This window comes from Pyrus communis, chromosome 9, assembly GCF_963583255.1.
Source record: "Pyrus communis chromosome 9, drPyrComm1.1, whole genome shotgun sequence".
Taxonomy (NCBI): Eukaryota; Viridiplantae; Streptophyta; class Magnoliopsida; order Rosales; family Rosaceae; genus Pyrus; species Pyrus communis.
The window spans coordinates 23,068,767-23,086,940 of NC_084811.1; the positions used below are offsets into that span (position 1 = coordinate 23,068,767).

An 18,174-nucleotide genomic window follows, 5' to 3' on the forward strand; every position below is an offset into this window, starting at 1 on the left:
TTTATTTCTCTCATTAATGCTCCAGGATCTATGTCTTATTCCTCCGCCTGCCAAAACCAAGAAAGATATCCTTGTTTTCTTTAAGCTTTATGTGTTGAAATATAAGTGTTTTAGCTGAATAAATTTGTATTTAGTTTCAGTTTGTAGACTTAAATGTGAGCCATTGGATTACATTCCAATTGGACAGCTAAGATGTAATCTTAGAGTTAGTGATTTGTGTTGACACATGTAACTATCTTATAGGGTAAATTGCATGAATGGTTGGATTTGAGTTTTGTATCATAGAGAGTCTCTCTTTCTAACGGTAATATACCTCTTGCACGTTTTGTGTGAGGAGTGAATGAATGAAGAAAACTTTTTCTGTGAGAACCTTCTCTCAGCAACTCTCTGAGATTTTTTCCAGAAATCTTCATCACCATTTTTGATTCATTCCTTACCACAGAGATCATAGTCTCTGAGATTCTAACATGGCCTCAAAGCCAGGTTTGGTCACTTAACATTGGGCGATTGAATCTATGAAGGAACGATTTAAAATTCAAAGAAATTGGTTGCGAGATCTGTGTCTAACATATGGCAGGATCTGGAGGTGGTGAGCTGAGAGCTCCGATCTTCACCGACAACAATTATGAGATATGGAGCATAAGGATGAAGACTATTTTCAAGTCTCATGGATTATGGGAGTTCGTTGAAAAAGGAGTAGAGTGCTCAAATTCGAAGGGAGCTGATGAATTTGATGCAAAGAAGAAGGAGAAGGAGGAATCGAGTGATACTGCAACTCTCACGGAAAAGCTCATGAAAGATGCCAAGGCGCTGGGGTTGATTTAGGGAGCAGTTTCCGATGAGATCTTCCCTTGGATCTCTCACGAAGAAACCTCTAAGGGAGCTTGGGATATCTTGATGCAAGAATTTCATGGCGACAAACAGGTTAGAAGTGTTAAATTATAAGGTCTTCCTAGAGAATTTGAATATACCAGAATAAGAGATGATGAGTCCCTGTCTGTTTATCTTACAAAATTGTTTGATCTGATAAATCAAATGAGAAGTTGTGGAGAGGAACTATCTAAAGAGAGAATTGTGTAGAAAAATGTTGATTAGTTTACCCTCTGCATATGATCCTATATGCTCTGTGATTGAACACTCAAGGGATATAGATGTGATTGAGGTTTAAGAGGTAGTTGCCTCATTAAAAAGTTTTGCACAGAGATTGGAGAGACATAATGAGAACAAGACTGAGAGAGCTTTTGCAATTCTAAGTGTGAATCCCAAACCTGCCAATTCCTCTGGAAATCAAGACAATCGATACCAGAAGAATTAGAAACCAAAATTTAAAAAGTGGGATCAAAAGCCTGCTTATCAATCTGGGAAGCAAATTGCAGCTGTAGAAGGTGGTAGAAACCCTTGCAGGCACTGTGATAAATACCATTATGAAGAATGTTTTCTTAAAGGCAAACCTATGGATTCAAGTACAAGATCCTATCATTACCGCTAAAATATCCAACTGGTAGTCATAACTACCAGATTGCAAGAACAAAGCTCGACCCATCCACAACGTTGGTCTTTCCTTCATTAATTTATAAAATTAGGATTTTTTACTTCGAAGTCTAGCTTCGATTCCTTCTGCTATGAGGTAGATCAGCCACTACTCCGCAAGGAAGTGTTGGTTAGACAATGTGTGGTTGTTAAACAAGGACAAAAACACAATTTTTTTCGGAGTTACCAAACGAGGAGGGGTAGGAGTGCAAACGAAAAACACCCATCAGCACAATTATCTTCCTTCCCATTCAGACTCGAGCAATGTGAGGAAACAAGCCACCTGAATTTTGCACGACGTGTTCATTTCTTTGCATGTTCATACAAACATTTGGGCCAAGAAAGGGCTTATTCACAAAAGCAATTATTTCTAAAACTTAAAGTACTTCTTCAGTGCATCTTGTAGGACGGCCCAGGTTCCAACAGACCCACACTTTTGTAATGCCAATGTAGTCTGCCGCACAATCAAGTTTTCAGATTTTAAAGAGCTATCTGCGAACCTCTGCTGAAGAGGTTCCATTTCATCCACCGCAGTTTGTAGATCCGCCATTGCCTCAGCTCGTTCTGCCTTTACTCGGGCCAGTTCAGCCTCGAGTTCTGTAACCTTGGCATCATAATTGGCCACAATGTCTTCTCTCTTGGCATTTCTGCATGGCCAGTCCCATTTGAGCTTTTATCTTTTCGTGTTCTACTGGAAAACCTTCAGTTTGGGCAAGCTCTTTTACTGCATCCACGTACTTCGGCATTTCACCCTCCAAAGACGAAAGAAGATCCTTGAACATGGAAGTGATCGTTGAAGGGATCATCCCATGTTCAGTCACGAGTTTCAAGGCTGCCTTGAACTCCTCATAAGCCCCATTTGTGCAGAGTGTGTCTAGGCTGCTCCTTGCATAGCGGCTCACAGTGTCTAATGCAGCCAAAGCCTCTACTGATGGTTCTCTGGCTGAAGTGGACTTCAATAGATCCTCTGCAGCAGAAAGTCTTCTCAGAGTTCGATCAACTGCTGGAGAAGCAGGGCCATCCAGGTCATCATTTTGCTTTTCAATTTCTCTGCTTGTTGTCTCGTGGCCGACATTAGACGCCATGGACTCTAAGGTTACTTGGGCAGCCTGCATCAGAGTCCAGAGATCAGTACGAAGATTAAATTAAAAAAAAAACGAACGTGGGCTCGGTCGGATTCTTACGTCTTCTTGTGGAGTTGGCTCTGCCTGGCAAATAGAGGTTGGAAAAGAAGTATTTACAACAGCACTTGCTTGATTTGCGGCACGAGCCCTCTTAGGAGCTTTATCAGAGTGCTGCAACCCAAGGTACTGCTCCCATGCAGACATATAATATGAAAGAAAGGGGGACATGAGTTGCGCTAGACCATAGATACACATCAAATCGTCTGGAAACAATATCAGAATCCTGAAGGTACTCTTACGTCTTCTTGTGGAGTTGGCTCTGCCTGGCAAATAGAGGTTGAAAAAGAAATATTTACAACAGCACTGCACTTACTTGATTTGTTGCATGAGCGCTCTTAGGAGCTTTATCAGAGTGCTCCAACCCAAGGTACTGCTCCCATGCACCATAAACATCTCTTCTCTGAGGAAAACAAAAGCCATAACAACAGAATTAAAGAACCCGCAATGCAATAACGGCAATACCCATAAGCACAAGATTACAAAAGACCATAGAACATACCTGAAAACGGCTGGAAACAACATCAGAATCCTGCAAGTACTCAGGATGACCAAGTGACAAGAAAGCAAACTTCCACTGCGCAACGAAAAGGGAAATAGATGAGCAGCAAAATAAAAAACCATTAATTCTAGAGGTAAAACAATCTTTTCCTCCAGTAACGTTCCAACAAATGTAAGGTTGAATCAAGTACCTTAGCAAACTCCTTATCGGGGACCCGCAATTTCCTTTGTATCCGTTCTTTAACTTCAGCTAAAGTTTCACCTTCATTGATGGCCAAGAAGAAAGGTTCCCCAAAATTTTGTACTTGCTGTTGAAATGTACAAAGAATAAGATAATTACTAAAATCTTTATATATTTGGGTGAATCACTCTTCATCTCTAACTGAAGCAGTAATCAAATAGTTCTACAAAAGATCAATCAAAAAGCCAAAATTCCACTTGCGAAAAAAAAAATAATAAAAATTCGCATACCATCTGGTTCTGTGCAGTGTCTATTGTAAAGTGGTAAGCATGAATCAAGCGATCTTGGGGACCCAAGTTTTTCTCTTCTTCTGGAATCTGATACACAAGGGGGGAAAAGTCAGCTGCATAGAAAGTACCAATTAAAAATATCAATCCAACCAAGGATCCTAATCCGGAAAGGGAAAATCAACTAATTACAAATCTTGCCCATAAAACTACACCCACATTCTAAAAATTTTCAACTGAATAAAGAACAAACTTCCCAAAATAAAACTAAAGAAAAGGGGGAGAAATGAACATGCCTCCTCTGCACGCAAAGTCCAGTACTGGTCATTTATATTCTCAATTTTCTCACTGTGTGGGAAGATCTGAAAACAAACAGATGGAACTGAGTGCAACTACAGACTAAAGCACATACATTATTCGACAGAAAAAAAGTCTGATATAATAAGTTCCTTAGGGAAAACAAGCCAAACATATTGTTAACTGAAGCAGCCAGCCATTGTGGACTTAAGCAGCCATAGCAGCCAGCCATTGTGGACTTAAGCAGCCATAGCAGCCAGCCATTGTAGACTTAAGAATTAGGAAATCAGACATGAGTTCCATTGTAATTAATAAAGTAGTTGTAAACAGTAAAGTTAGGTATAGGCAGTAGTGTTTTTATGACTTCTTGTACTGGTTTCATACCTGATCATCATTGCTTGTATTCCTATATAAATCCTCCGATTGGGAGATGAATACATCAAGAAATTAACTCTATTTTGGCATGGTATCAGAGCCATTCTGATCCAAAAGGAGTTTCTATTCTGATTAACCTACTGGCACTACTGCCATCTACCCCATAAGACCTGCAGAATAGCAGGCCTTCTACTTTCATACGAATCCGATCTCTCTTTGGCCATATCTGCCAACATCACTACCCATATTGAGCTTGTTAACCATATATATTCCGCTGCATCTCTACCTAAATACTACCCCATACCCTATAAACCATACCCGTTGGAATCACCCAACAAACCCGTGCCATTGCCTCTTCCTCCTTGCATTTTATTCCTGCATCTCTCTCAGTGAGACTGACTCTCTATTGTTTCAATAAAGAGAATTCGTTGCAGTAGTAATGGGTGACTCCAAGACCACTGTTTCAGCCGCTGTTACACAAAATGATATGTCTCTGCATATCACCCCAGACAAGTTGGATGGGTCCAACTATTCCTCGTGGTCCCAAAGTGTCCGCATCTACATCACTGGCAGAGGCAAATGGTCTTATGTCAGTGGAAAAAAGAAGGCACCAGCAGAAGCCGATGCATCGTATGCTATATGGGAGGAAGAGAATGCCATGGTTCAATCTTGGCTTCTCAACTCCATGACTAGAGATTTGCGGGCCATTTTTCTCCGACTCTCTACTGCAAAAGATGTTTGGGATGCTGTTACCCAAACTTACTCAATTGAAAAAGATGCATCAAAATTATATGAACTTCGCCGTCAAGCACTGGCGACTCGCCAGAATGGTGAGCCTTTATCTGCATATTATGGTAAACTCCAGCAAACATGGCAAGAAATAGATTTCTTACGTCCTGGAAAATTGAAATGTGCTGATGATGTTGCTGCTCGAGAGACAGAAATTTCAGAAGAAAGATTGTATGATTTTCTGGCTGGCCTTGATCCTCATTTAGATCATGTTCGCAGTCAAGTTTTGACTCAAACACCTTTGCCATCTGTTCGTGCTGCTTATGCTCTTGTGAATGCTGAAGCAAGTAGGCAAACCATTATGTTGGTTGGCCCACAAGTGGAAGGATCAGCCATGGTAGCTGCTCCGTCTCGATTTCCCCGTGGAGTCTCGAATTCTCGATCAGGTGGATCTAAAGTTACTGATACAAGGAAGTGTACTTATTGTGACAAGGATAAGCATACTAGAGACACTTGTTTTAAGTTGCATGGATATCCTGATTGGTGGGTTCAAAAGAAGGAAAATCAAAAGAAAAGCATTGTTAGATCACAAGCACACCTGTCTACACCAACGCCTTCCGTGCCTCAAGTAGATCAATCTGCTCACTCAGTTTCTCCTACTACTGCTTCCACTTCCTTAGTCGACGCAGGTAACTTTGGTTTTGCCTTGAACACCACATTTGGTGCTCCAAATAAACCTTGGATCATTGATTCGGGGGCTTCTGACCATATGACCAATAACTCTTCATGGTTTGCTTCTCACACTACTCCACCTTTAAATACCGTTAAAGTTGCTAATGGTATTTCCACTCCAGTGCTTGGAGCAGGCTCCATCTCATTAACACCATGCCTATCTCTCTCATCTGTTTTACATGTTCCTAATCTTTCTCACAATTTGCTTTCTATTGGTAAACTCACAAATCAACTAAACTGTCTTGCCATCTTTTCTCCTACTCATTGTTGGTTTCAGGATATTCGAACGAAAGCGTTGATTGGTCATGGTAGAGAGAGGGGAGGTCTATACTACTTGGACTTACCACCAGATTGTGAGAAGACAAGTTACAGTTGTCAAGTGGAAGCTAAACAATTTGAAGCTTCTGAAAAAATTTGGTTATGGCACAAAAGATTGGGACATCCTTCCTTTCAGTACCTGCAATATCTATTCCCTTCTTTATTTTCTAAAGTCAAGGTTTCTAATTTCCATTGTGAAACTTGCATCTTTTCTAAAAATCATCGTGTCTCATTTCCTTTAAGCTCCAATAAAAGTGATGTTCCTTTCTCTCTTATTCATTCTGATGTTTGGGGACCATTTCATATTCCTACTCATACTGGTGCTAAATACTTTGTCTCTTTCATTGATGACTGCACTCGAGTTTCTTGGGTATACTTACTAAAAAATAAGAGTGAGGTTATGTCTGTTTTTCCAATATTTCATCAAATGATTCAAACCCAATTTAATGCTAAAATTCAAGTTGTTCGATCTGACAATGGGAAAGAGTATTTGAATTATGGACTTGGAACATTTTTTCAACAAGAAGGTATCATTCATCAAACATCTTGTCCACATACTCCTCAACAGAACGGTATAGCAGAACGTAAAAATCGTCACCTCTTGGATGTGGCTAGATCTTTATGTTTTGCTATGCATGTTCCTAAACGTTTTTGGGGTGATGCCATTCACACAGCTGTTTTTCTTATCAATCGCATGCCATCACGTGTTCTCCAATTTCAAACACCTATCCAAACCCTTTCCCAGTATCATTCTCTTCCTTCACTCCTTCATATTCCTCCAAAAGTGTTTGGTTGTGTCTGCTATGTTCATGTCCACATGCAAAATCGTGATAAGTTGGATCCTCGAGCCATCAAATGTATGTTTATTGGCTATTCTGCTACTCAGAAAGGGTATCGATGTTACTATCCTCCCAATGGGAAGATTTTTGTCTCTATGGATGTTACCTTTCAGGAACAAGAGGCTTATTTTTCAGACGGAGATTCGGTCACTTCTCTTCAGGGGGAGATGGGGAGTAAGGAGGAAGAGCAGTGGCCACTTGACATTGGTGGTATGCATTTTTCGGATGAACACTTGTCTGATGCCGGTGATGGTCCAAATTTGCCTAATGATGAGGCAAAGAGTGGAAAAATATTGAAGGTATATGAGAGGACAAGAAAAAGGGGAGATAAAGGAAAAGAAAAAGAAAAAGTGGCTGATGAGATAGACCACCCACATATAGATCCCCTCATTGACCAACTCTCTGACCAATCAGCTGCTACTCATACGAATTATCCTGAGGTAACCACTCATTCTCCTTCTCTTCAGCCTACTATATTTGATGAGTCCAATCATGAGATTTCATTAAGTGCTGATCCAAATGAACCACATCATGAGTCTAGTTCTCGTTATCCTATTCGAGAAAATCGAGGGATACCCCCTGTTCGTTATGGTTATTCTTCCACAAAGGGTATTCAATATCCTATATCTAATTTTGTTTCATCTCATCGCTTGTCAGACTCTTATATAGCTTTTGCAAACCAATTGTCATCAGTCTCAATTCCTAATAAGTTACAGGATGCTCTTAAAAATCCAAAATGGAAAAAAGCTATGATTGAAGAGATGGAAGCTCTTCGAAAAAACTCCACTTGGGAACTGGTTAAACTTCCTGAAGGCAAGAAATCTGTTGGGTGTAGATGGGTGTTCACAGTAAAGCATAAAGCTGATGGTTCAGTGGAGAGGTACAAGGCCAGATTGGTAGCCAAAGGTTATACTCAAACCTATGGCATTGATTATCAAGAGACATTTGCGCCAGTAGCAAAGATCAACACTATTAGGGTTCTTATGTCATTGGCAGCAAATCTGGGGTGGCCTCTACGACAGTTTGATGTGAAAAACGCATTTCTACATGGAGACTTGGATGAAGAGGTATACATGGATCTTCCTCCTGGATTCACTACCACTTGTGATATTGGCAAAGTATGCAGGTTGAGAAAGTCCTTGTATGGATTGAAGCAATCACCAAGGGCATGGTTTGGCAGGTTCACTCAATCCATGAGAAGTTATGGGTTCAAGCAAACTCAGGCTGACCATACCTTATTTCTTAAGCATGATAAAGGTAAACTTACAGCCTTAATTGTTTATGTGGATGATATGGTGGTTACAGGTAATGACGTCGAGGGAATTCAAAAACTTCAAATGTATCTAGCCAAGGAATTTGAAATGAAGGACTTGGGTACTTTGAAATATTTCTTGGGTATTGAAGTTGCAAGATCAAAGCATGGCATTTTTCTTTCTCAAAAGAAATATGTTATAGACTTATTAACTGAGACTGGGATGTTAGCTTGTAAACCTGCAGACACACCAATTGAGCAAAATCATAGATTAGGAGACTATCCTGATCAAGTTTCGGCTAACAAGGAAAGATACCAAAGATTAGTTGGGAGGTTGATTTATTTGTCTCATACACGACCTGACATAGCCTATGCTGTAAGTGTGGTGAGTCAATTTATGCATAGGCCAAGTGAAGCCCACATGGATGCTGTACAACGCATTCTCAGGTATTTGAAGTCTGCTCCTGGAAAAGGCTTGATGTTTTCCAATCATGGACATCAAGAAGTTGAAGGATACACTGATGCAGATTGGGCTGGGTCAGTAACTGATCGCAGATCGACTTCTGGATACTTTACATTTGTTGGAGGAAATCTAGTTACTTGGCGCAGTAAGAAGCAACATGTAGTGGCTAGATCCAGTGCTGAAGCTGAATTTAGAGGTATGGCACACGGCGTGCAAGAATTGTTATGGCTCAATATGTTGTTGAGAGAATTGGGTTTCAATTCTACAAAGCCATCAAATCTTTATTGTGATAACAAAGCCGCCATTAGCATTGCTCATAATCCAGTTCAACATGATCGTACTAAACATGTTGAAGTGGATAGGCACTTTATTAAGGAAAGGTTGGTTGATGGTAGCATTAACTTGCCTTATGTGAAGAGTGATGACCAGCTAGCAGATATGTTAACAAAGGCAGTGTCAAGTAGGATTTTCCATCTTGCACTCAGCAAGTTGGGCATTCGAGATATTTATGCACCAACTTGAGGGGGAGTGTTAACTGAAGCAGCCAGCCATTGTGGACTTAAGCAGCCATAGCAGCCAGCCATTGTGGACTTAAGCAGCCATAGCAGCCAGCCATTGTAGACTTAAGAATTAGGAAATCAGACATGAGTTCCATTGTAATTAATAAAGTAGTTGTAAACAGTAAAGTTAGGTATAGGCAGTAGTGTTTTTATGACTTCTTGTACTGGTTTCATACCTGATCATCATTGCTTGTATTCCTATATAAATCCTCCGATTGGGAGATGAATACATCAAGAAATTAACTCTATTTTGGCACATATCATACATAATCACATCATAAATGGGGCTAGCTACATGCACATCATTTCTGGGAAAAATGACCCCAAAAAATACCTATACGCTCACACAGCTGACATACAAATAATTACCTTGTAAATCTTGTGATAGAAAACCTCAAGCAGTCGGAGTTCTGCATTTGGATGAGACAGCTCTACCTGCTTCAAGTACACCATACATTGAGTAAAATCTATTATACAGAACTTTTAAAGGAGGCAGAGAAAAATTATATTGAGCATCTAATAACTCTTAAAGTTAGTCAAAGTGATATATCTTATAAGCAATAAATAAAGGAAATTGGTGTATGACAGCATCATTACCTTTCCTGTACAAAAAACGAAAAGAACATACACATAGAACTTCAAATATGATTTGACAGAAACAGTACCTTCGTTTTAAGTACATCAATGACATTCCCCACAGTGCTCTGTTTGGGCAATCTAATATTGTGAATCACCACCTGTAAACATCTCACTCAAGATTTTGAAGTGCACAATGATGTAATCACTGTTCACAGGCAGAAGACGCGGAAAAAAGTTTAATCATACCTCATCTTTTGTAGCAAGATGAAAAGCAACTTCTAGATTTTTTAGGCCTTGCAATTCTGGCAGGGGGATGTCCAAGACTTCATAATACAAAATATCAGAGATCTGTAAAAGGAAACAATAAGCATAATTAGTAGCCACACCACATGATGCTTATGAGAGTGAATTAAACAGAGGAAGGACAATACAGTGCCACCTACTTGATTGTAATGAACTAACATATCAGTTAAACGCTCTACACCCCGAAATTTAATTGGTTGGGGCTTAGGTTGCTCAGAATAGTAGTTATGTGCAATGAGTCTGATTTTGGTGGGATCTTCCAAACCAATTTGGCGAGCCAATTTCTCCACCACATCATCGTAAGTGTTTAGCTTTGACCTAAAAATATCAATGAAAAATAAAGTTAACAAACTGAGTAATAAAACAATGATGGACTGTTCAACTATGAGGGACAATGGTTTAGGAAGTACATACAATTCTAAACTGAAATCCTCCTCCGGTTTCTCCAAAGAACGGAAATGAAAAACCTGTAAAGCATCAAACCATTCAACACAGTTAGGTTTAACATTCAACAAAATATAGCTATAAAACAAATTAAATGTTTCCACAGCCTGTACCTGGCGATTGTGTATGTATTCCAAAAATGAAGGAGCATCAGGATATTTACATTCTTCTTCACTTTCAAGGGAAATAGACTTCTGAAAGCAAATAATATCCCCATCTCCAATCTGGAAAAGGAACACAACCGATGGTTAACTGAAAATATACCTAGAATCAAAACGTTAATTCCTATGATACGCACATATTTGTAATATACCCAACATGCAAAATAGCAACAGTTACCTGACTTAATCGAAATGAGGTCTCCTTGTCAAGGTGTTCGCACAAGATACAAGGCTCAAACTTTATTTCCTGAAATTGTAAGACAAAAACATATACAAAGTTTGCTTAAAATGCTACAGCAAAGCATGCAACAAATTATAAATATACATATACATTCCACACGTCTATATACAATATTTATGAGTGTGTGCGTGTGTGATCTACGACACAACCTTATGCTAAAATTTAAAGTGAAACACACCTCATAAAGCTCAATTTCTTCATCAGGGGTAAAACCAGCCAGTTGATTTAATTTTCCTAAAATCTCTGCTGGTTTACTAGAACTCTTCACGAAAAACCTACCAACAAAACTGGAAACAGAAAAAGAAACTTAAATTAGCAAACACAAGGCAAAGGATAAAAATATTCAGCTAAGCAGAAAGAGCAGGAGGTACCGTAGTTCTCGTTTCTCAGGCTCATAAAGCTTAAAGAAAAGAAGGATATCTTCCTTGGTTTTGTCAGGCGGAGGAATAGGACGTAGATCCTGGAAAATGTACAGAAACAATAAAATGTAAGAAAAAAAATCCTTTTCATACAGCAATTGGAACTCCAACAAGCTTCACTACACAGGTAGTAACAAGAATAGAGTAAGACTGGTTACCGGCCCAAACTCTACTTCCAGAAACAACTTTAGCTCTGCATTGTGTGTTTTATTTGATACCTCTCTCAATTGTCCAACCTGAAAAATGCAAGCGGTCATCATTAGCTTTGCATAAGGCACCTAAACCAAGCTCTTCTTAGCATCGAAGTGCAGTTAAAAACACTATCAATCATTCCAAATCTGAGATCGAATGTTTACCACTGACCAATCCATTAAGCACTTAGTTAAATTCCAATTTCACAAATAATAATAACAATTATAATCATCCATCATTCGTTCATAAACTTGAGCAGTTCAGTGTTAAGACTCTACAAAGACAACATCCGCTAATAAATCCAAATGGAGGAAAAGTAATAATTCAGATATCATAAGAATTACGAATAGAACTGAAAACAAAGCATGCGGGCAAGGAGCAGAGAATCTTCTATTGAAAATCCATTCAAGAGTAGGAAGTACAAAGTACGTACTGATTGTGTTTCTTCCTGAGGTGTCAATGGTCGGTTGGGTCGATATGTGTGGTTTTGTCTCTTGGCCCAAATCCAGAAACGCTGAAACTGCACTGGTATGCCAAACTCTTTCGCAACCTCCTCCTGTTAACCATTTCAAATTTAGGAATTCGCATATTAAACATGACCCCAAATGGTAAAAAAGAATAAAGAAGACATAAATGCACAGTGTCAGCCTGTACTGATGTACCTTGAAAAGATTAAAGGGCGTTTGTTTCTGAATACGGAAACTACGAACTTTGTCATGGTCCACAAGGTCAAAATAAATATCCCTTCCAATTTGCTCTGTCAGATCCTCATCTCGAGCAACCTAAACACATCATTAAATTGTGCTATAATTTTTTTGTTACACACCAAACACCTGTCATACCACATCTGAACAAACAATGGTGAAAACGGGGATAAACTAGAAACCCTTACCTTAATAGTTCTATAGAGGTTTGCTTGTGCCTTATATCTCCTTTTGTCCTCTTTCTCTTCTTGTTCTTTCATCAACCTTATCTGAAATGGAACATAGAATGTCAGTTCATTCTCTTAATTGGACACTGGAATCAGAACTTATGCTTGATATACCATTACCCTTAGATGTTCGGCTATGTCTTTCTCATCCACATTACATATTATTTTGTCCGTATCACTGTCCCGTATATACACAAGCACGTATGCATTTGAGTATTTTGTAAATTTGAAAGGAGTATTATTGAAGCCAGGATTGGTCTGTGGCAACTGTTGGAAAGAAAACAACAATAGGTCAGTTGACAATTAAGAAACTTTAAAATCAAGGAGAACTATAGAAGGTCGGATACAGCCAAAACTAAACTACCTCTTCCTCACCACCATACTGCTCTTCTAAAGCCCTCTTCACATCCTCTTTTGTCACACGTTCATCATCAAATTTGTACCTAAAACAAGACATGACAAATTACATCTACACATGAAATGCATGCACAAGAACACTCAGTCATGCATAAAAATCCAAATAAAGAAATACCAACTACAAAGTAATTCTTGGAAAAAAATAAATGCATGTCATAAAATAACAGGTGCTTTCTTTACGAGCAAGCAGTCAGGTAACCAAGTCATCGTACCAGAATCCATCAGAAAAGCAATGTGAAATATAAAGATTCCAATAAAACCAACTTATTTGAACACGGACCAACAAAAAAAAGTAAGAAGCAAAGCAAGAGAGCAGTGTGAGAGAATGTCTGTCTCTGCGTTCATGTGTTTTCTGTGTGAGACTCCAGATAACTACAGAGAGAATTGATTCCAGGAGATCCGTCCGTACCACTGGTCTGAGAGGGTTGGTCTGATGAAAGCATAGTAATGTCCACCATGCACCCCATCACTATGCACCAAGACACTGCAACAGTAGAAAATTATCATAGTAAGTAACCAACTACAAAGTAAAAATTATGAAGCTCCACACAACATGACCAAACAGGCAGATGCAAAAGCAGGTTCGAATAACCCTCTTCATATATTGTATTAGTATTTTTAAATACCATAATCACTATTGGGCACAACTGATAAATTAAACCTGAAATTTTTTTCATAATACCACCCACTAGTGCGTTTGTTGCACCAGACTATCTAGGACTGGACTAGCTTTAGGGACTAAACTAGATTGGCTTAGAATAGACTAAGATGGACTAACTTATTAAAGTTGCAAAACCCAGCTTTGAAAAACCAGCTTTTTTTCACATCTGTTTTACATAAAAGTTTACCAAACACTACAATATTGCTTTTTTTTTTTTTCAAAAGCACTTTTACAAAAAAGTTTACCAAACACTCTGCTGCTTTATTTCACAGCTGCTTATTCTCACAGTACAACAGAAGCAACTTTTTTTCAAAGCACAGCAATACCAAACAAGCCCTTAGTGAAGCGTTTTGATAAATAAGTAGACTCCTAGACATCATGAATGACCATACATTAGGTAGTTCTATAACCCAGCTTCAATTTCAATGAAAAAAATTGGATATATCCACTGGGGATATCATATGTCAAGACAAAAAGAAGAAAATTGGTTATGTTACACTCAGTAAGTAATGCCATGCACATCACAAGGTCTAGAAAGTACAATCCCTTGAAATAACATGCCAAATTTAGGAAACAGATGATCTATATTATATCATGTAATAGTACAAGGCAAAATAGATACCTATGAAGAGTGTAGAGATTGCGAACACTCTTATTCGATTTAGGTGATAGATATTTTCCATTCTCCCTATCAAGGTCAAGTTGAAGAGGAAATTCATAGTGATCATTTATCTGCCAAAAACAAATAATACAACATTCTTACCATGATAATTTATTTGCTTTCCATTTAAAAAATGTCATTGCCACACAAACAAACATACCCAAGAGGTAAAAACGAATTTCATTAGTATATATAACTTTGAATAAAAATAATCCATTAAATTGAGAAAGTTCAACTACAAAGAAGCTGAAAAAAAATGAGGTTTTTTTTTTTTTTGAGAAAAAGAAAGGAATAAAAAGAACTATATAGATAGGGGTTAATCCATCTTTCAGCATTCAGTCATAAAACAAAAATTAAAATTAAAATTTGATTGAAACCCATTAGGCAGAGACAAGCCTTCACCTGAATTTATACAAAATGTGAAGAAATATATTTGACATGATACAGTTTTGTTTTCAGCTAAGAAGCTTACCTTCATAGTAAAACGTCACAGTTTCAATGTTTCATGTATAAACACAGATGAAGCTAAAGGAGGAAGATGAGCTTCCAGTACCAACCTTAACCATAGTGTCCCGCATAAAATCATATTCAAATCGCTTTAGCTGAAGTTGAAGAACGGGAGGGAAGTCAATAAACAGAACACCCTTCTTAGCATCCTGGAATAAACATCCAAAATATTCCTTGAGAACAACATTTTAAATTTTTAATATCAAAGAAATATATGCAAGAATACTTGCTTCAACAAGTGATTTAATGGAAAGAAAAAACTGAGGACTCAGAATTTAAAATATATCATGCACGACACCACCAACACATGTTTTGGGAACATATATTAAATACTTCACTGCAGAGGAAACAATGTAAACCCTAGTTTTGGAAATAATGCAACTACAAGCAGCCTCAGGTTATATTTATAGTACAAATGCAGCACCCCGAAAGTGATTCAGTAATTAACCTGCAAACCATGTTCTTTGGCATTGTATTTATTGTCATCCTCAAGACGTTCAACTTCCACGTACTTGTCAAAAGAAGCATAAACATCCCGACAGCCTTTCACATCAAGCAGTAGGTCTGCAAAGTAACAAGAAGAAACCGGTGGCATGCACTGACATTTACAAAATATTTCCAACTCTTAACAACTGAAATTGTGCCAATAAATATTACCATAAAATGATTCCTTTTTTGTAGATTTGTAATCCACATTGATGCATTCAATGTAATTCATGCGATGTCCTTCAAACAACTGCTGTATTGTACCCTCCACAACAGTTCCCTGGGCCCACAGAACAATTATCAAAATGAAATGAACAAAAGCTACAGCAATAGCAAAAACTGAAAGCTTCCTATACCTTCATTTTATCTTCAAGCTTTTCACAAAGAACTCTATTAAATTCCTGCACATCATGTTGTATAAAAGAATCATATGTATCCCATCCAAAGGATTTGGTCAATTCTTTAGTTGCAACACTGCTTTCACTGTATCGAAGTTTATAGAATAGACGTTGTAGTGCCAAAGGGATGCTTCCTGAAGGCATGTCATTCTCAGTTGTTGGCATATGATGCACAGCCTGGTAAGTAACTCCAAAATTAAGATCATGCATATAAAATTCAAAAGAGAATTCATGTTTAGCTTACAATAACAACAGGAGATCACATAAACAACCTTTCTGAAGTATGGTATATGGTACCAAGTCTGGAGTAGAGAACTCATATAACCAGTTGCTCCCTGATTCTTGAGCCCAACATAACCAGTTTCCTTTTTTGAGTCATACGACCTGTAACCAAGAACCCTAAGGACAGAAATCTCAGCTTCAACCACAACTATATCATTCACCAGATATCCCCTACTCGGGTCATAAAGACAACCAAGAGGCATGAATAAAGTGAATCCCCGGTCACTTTCTCTTGCATCGAACTGGTGTTGTGTGTCTGCAACATCATACAACAATCAAGAACAAAGGTCTTAAAAAACGTCTAGAATAAGATTCAGTTTGTTTGGTTCTGGTTAAACAGCATGTCAAATTATTGTTTTGCAACATAGGCTACACCAACATAATACAATTCGTTAAAATATTTGAACTTCAATTCTCCAATTTTAATAAGGTCGCCAGACCCACCTCAAGCTCATTCCTTAATAAATGGAAACCCTTGATTTAGTTAGCCTTTTCATTAACTAGAATTCTTGCTTATTGCACACAGTTTCTAAGTAAATTCTTCCTGTTACTAACTTTCTACTTTTACTCTTAATCTATATTTGACATCTTTATACCTAAAAGGACTAATCTATTGGTTTTCAACTTACTTCTAACATCTGTTGGTACGTTTTACTCCATAATTTTTCTATTCCTTTTTCTCAAACTACAAAAATCCCAAAACAAGGTCACCATGGGCACAGTCAGTGGTGCTGCTGCCGTCAGCCAAGATGTTAGAGAAAAAGGGGTGGACAAATTTTCTTTCCTTTATAGTTTTGATTTTTCAATGAGTAAAATTAGAATTAAGAGCTCACCATAACAAGATTAGGGTGACTAATCAGATATTGATTGCGCTCAAATTGCATCACCCAAGAACTATGAAGTTGAAAGCCAGTACATTCATTTCAAGGATAATAAGTTCTAATTAAAAGCTTTGGGTGCCCATGACTACCCAACGACAAGCAAAGCTCCTAACAAAAGAAAAAAGAAAACGAAAACCAGGCAAAACCACAAAATTGAATGCTAAAAGGAAATAAGACTAATAGAGAAATACACCCTTTCTTATTGAGTACTTGGAATAGATCTGATTAACTACAGCCAAGCTGAAGTGCGCATATCTACTCCACCCATATGGCAATGTCCCGGAATCTGCCACATCCAAATACATTGACAAGTAGTCCACTTTGTTTCCCTTGGGAAATATTCGTATCCGCCTGATCAAATATACCAAAAGCAATTCAAAATCCAATCGCCGAGATACAATATAATCCAAACTTAAGCAGCATAAATCAGTTTTTGACATCTGGTAGACAAGAGAAAATACCATTTATAGCCGCCAACAACGAACATGTCAGAGTAGTGCTTCTCGGTGTTCAACCTAGTAAAGTTCTCAATTGTCCAAGTGAATCTCATCACTGGCGGACCCTTCACTGGCTGACTATCAACTGTACAAGCCGGCTCCACTTGGGCTACTAGCAACACACCAAATACCATAAATTTCAAAACAACAAAACCAAAACCCTAAAGAAAATGCAATCACTTGCCCTCTAATCAAACCCCGTTACACCAAATTCGCACAAAAATCAATTCTTTCAGATTAGGCAACACCGTAAACACAAACTCAAGAAATTCAAACAGTAAATCATCGAAAAATTGCTAAAAATTAAACCTTCCATAGGCTCAGGGCCTTCGACCAAATCCGAGTGCGACACAAGTATCTCTTCGTCCTCTTGCTGCTGCTGCTGCTAACAAAATAAACAAAAATCAGAGCTCGGATCAAGAAAACCCGAACCAGAGGGCCGCCTGCGTTACTTTTCACAGGCAAATGACGGTATGTGATCTTTCCTCGTACACTGGTAATCAAGCTTTTAATCAAGTGGGTGATGGGCTGGATTCTCCCACTTTCATACAATCCAGCACTCGGTGCGGAAAGGTATCCAAACTAATTAACAAAATTTTCTCCGCGAACCAAAAAAGCGTGAAAAGCGATTCAGTCTTTTTATCTTATAGATGTAATTCCGCACAAAGAGAAATGCGAAGGAAAATTCTCCCAAAATAAGACTCTCGTAAGCTCTCTCAGCTCATGTATTTTTGCACAATTTCCGTGTCAACCTTAAGAAATTTCGTGCGAAAAAACATGAGCTGATAGAGATTTTATAAAAATTATCATTTAAGGGTAGCTATATGTAAAGGCAAAAACTTTGACTTATTTCAAGGACTTCACTATTT

General features: G+C 38.2%; 2 pseudogenes; one reads left to right on the forward strand and one right to left on the reverse strand.

Annotated features, from left to right (window-relative positions):
* LOC137744538 (ubiquitin C-terminal hydrolase 13-like) overlaps window positions 1-18,174 on the forward strand; it is a 128,463-nt pseudogene that overhangs the window by 6,772 nt on the left and 103,517 nt on the right.
* LOC137744745 (ubiquitin C-terminal hydrolase 13-like) lies at window positions 1,463-18,050 on the reverse strand (annotated as a pseudogene).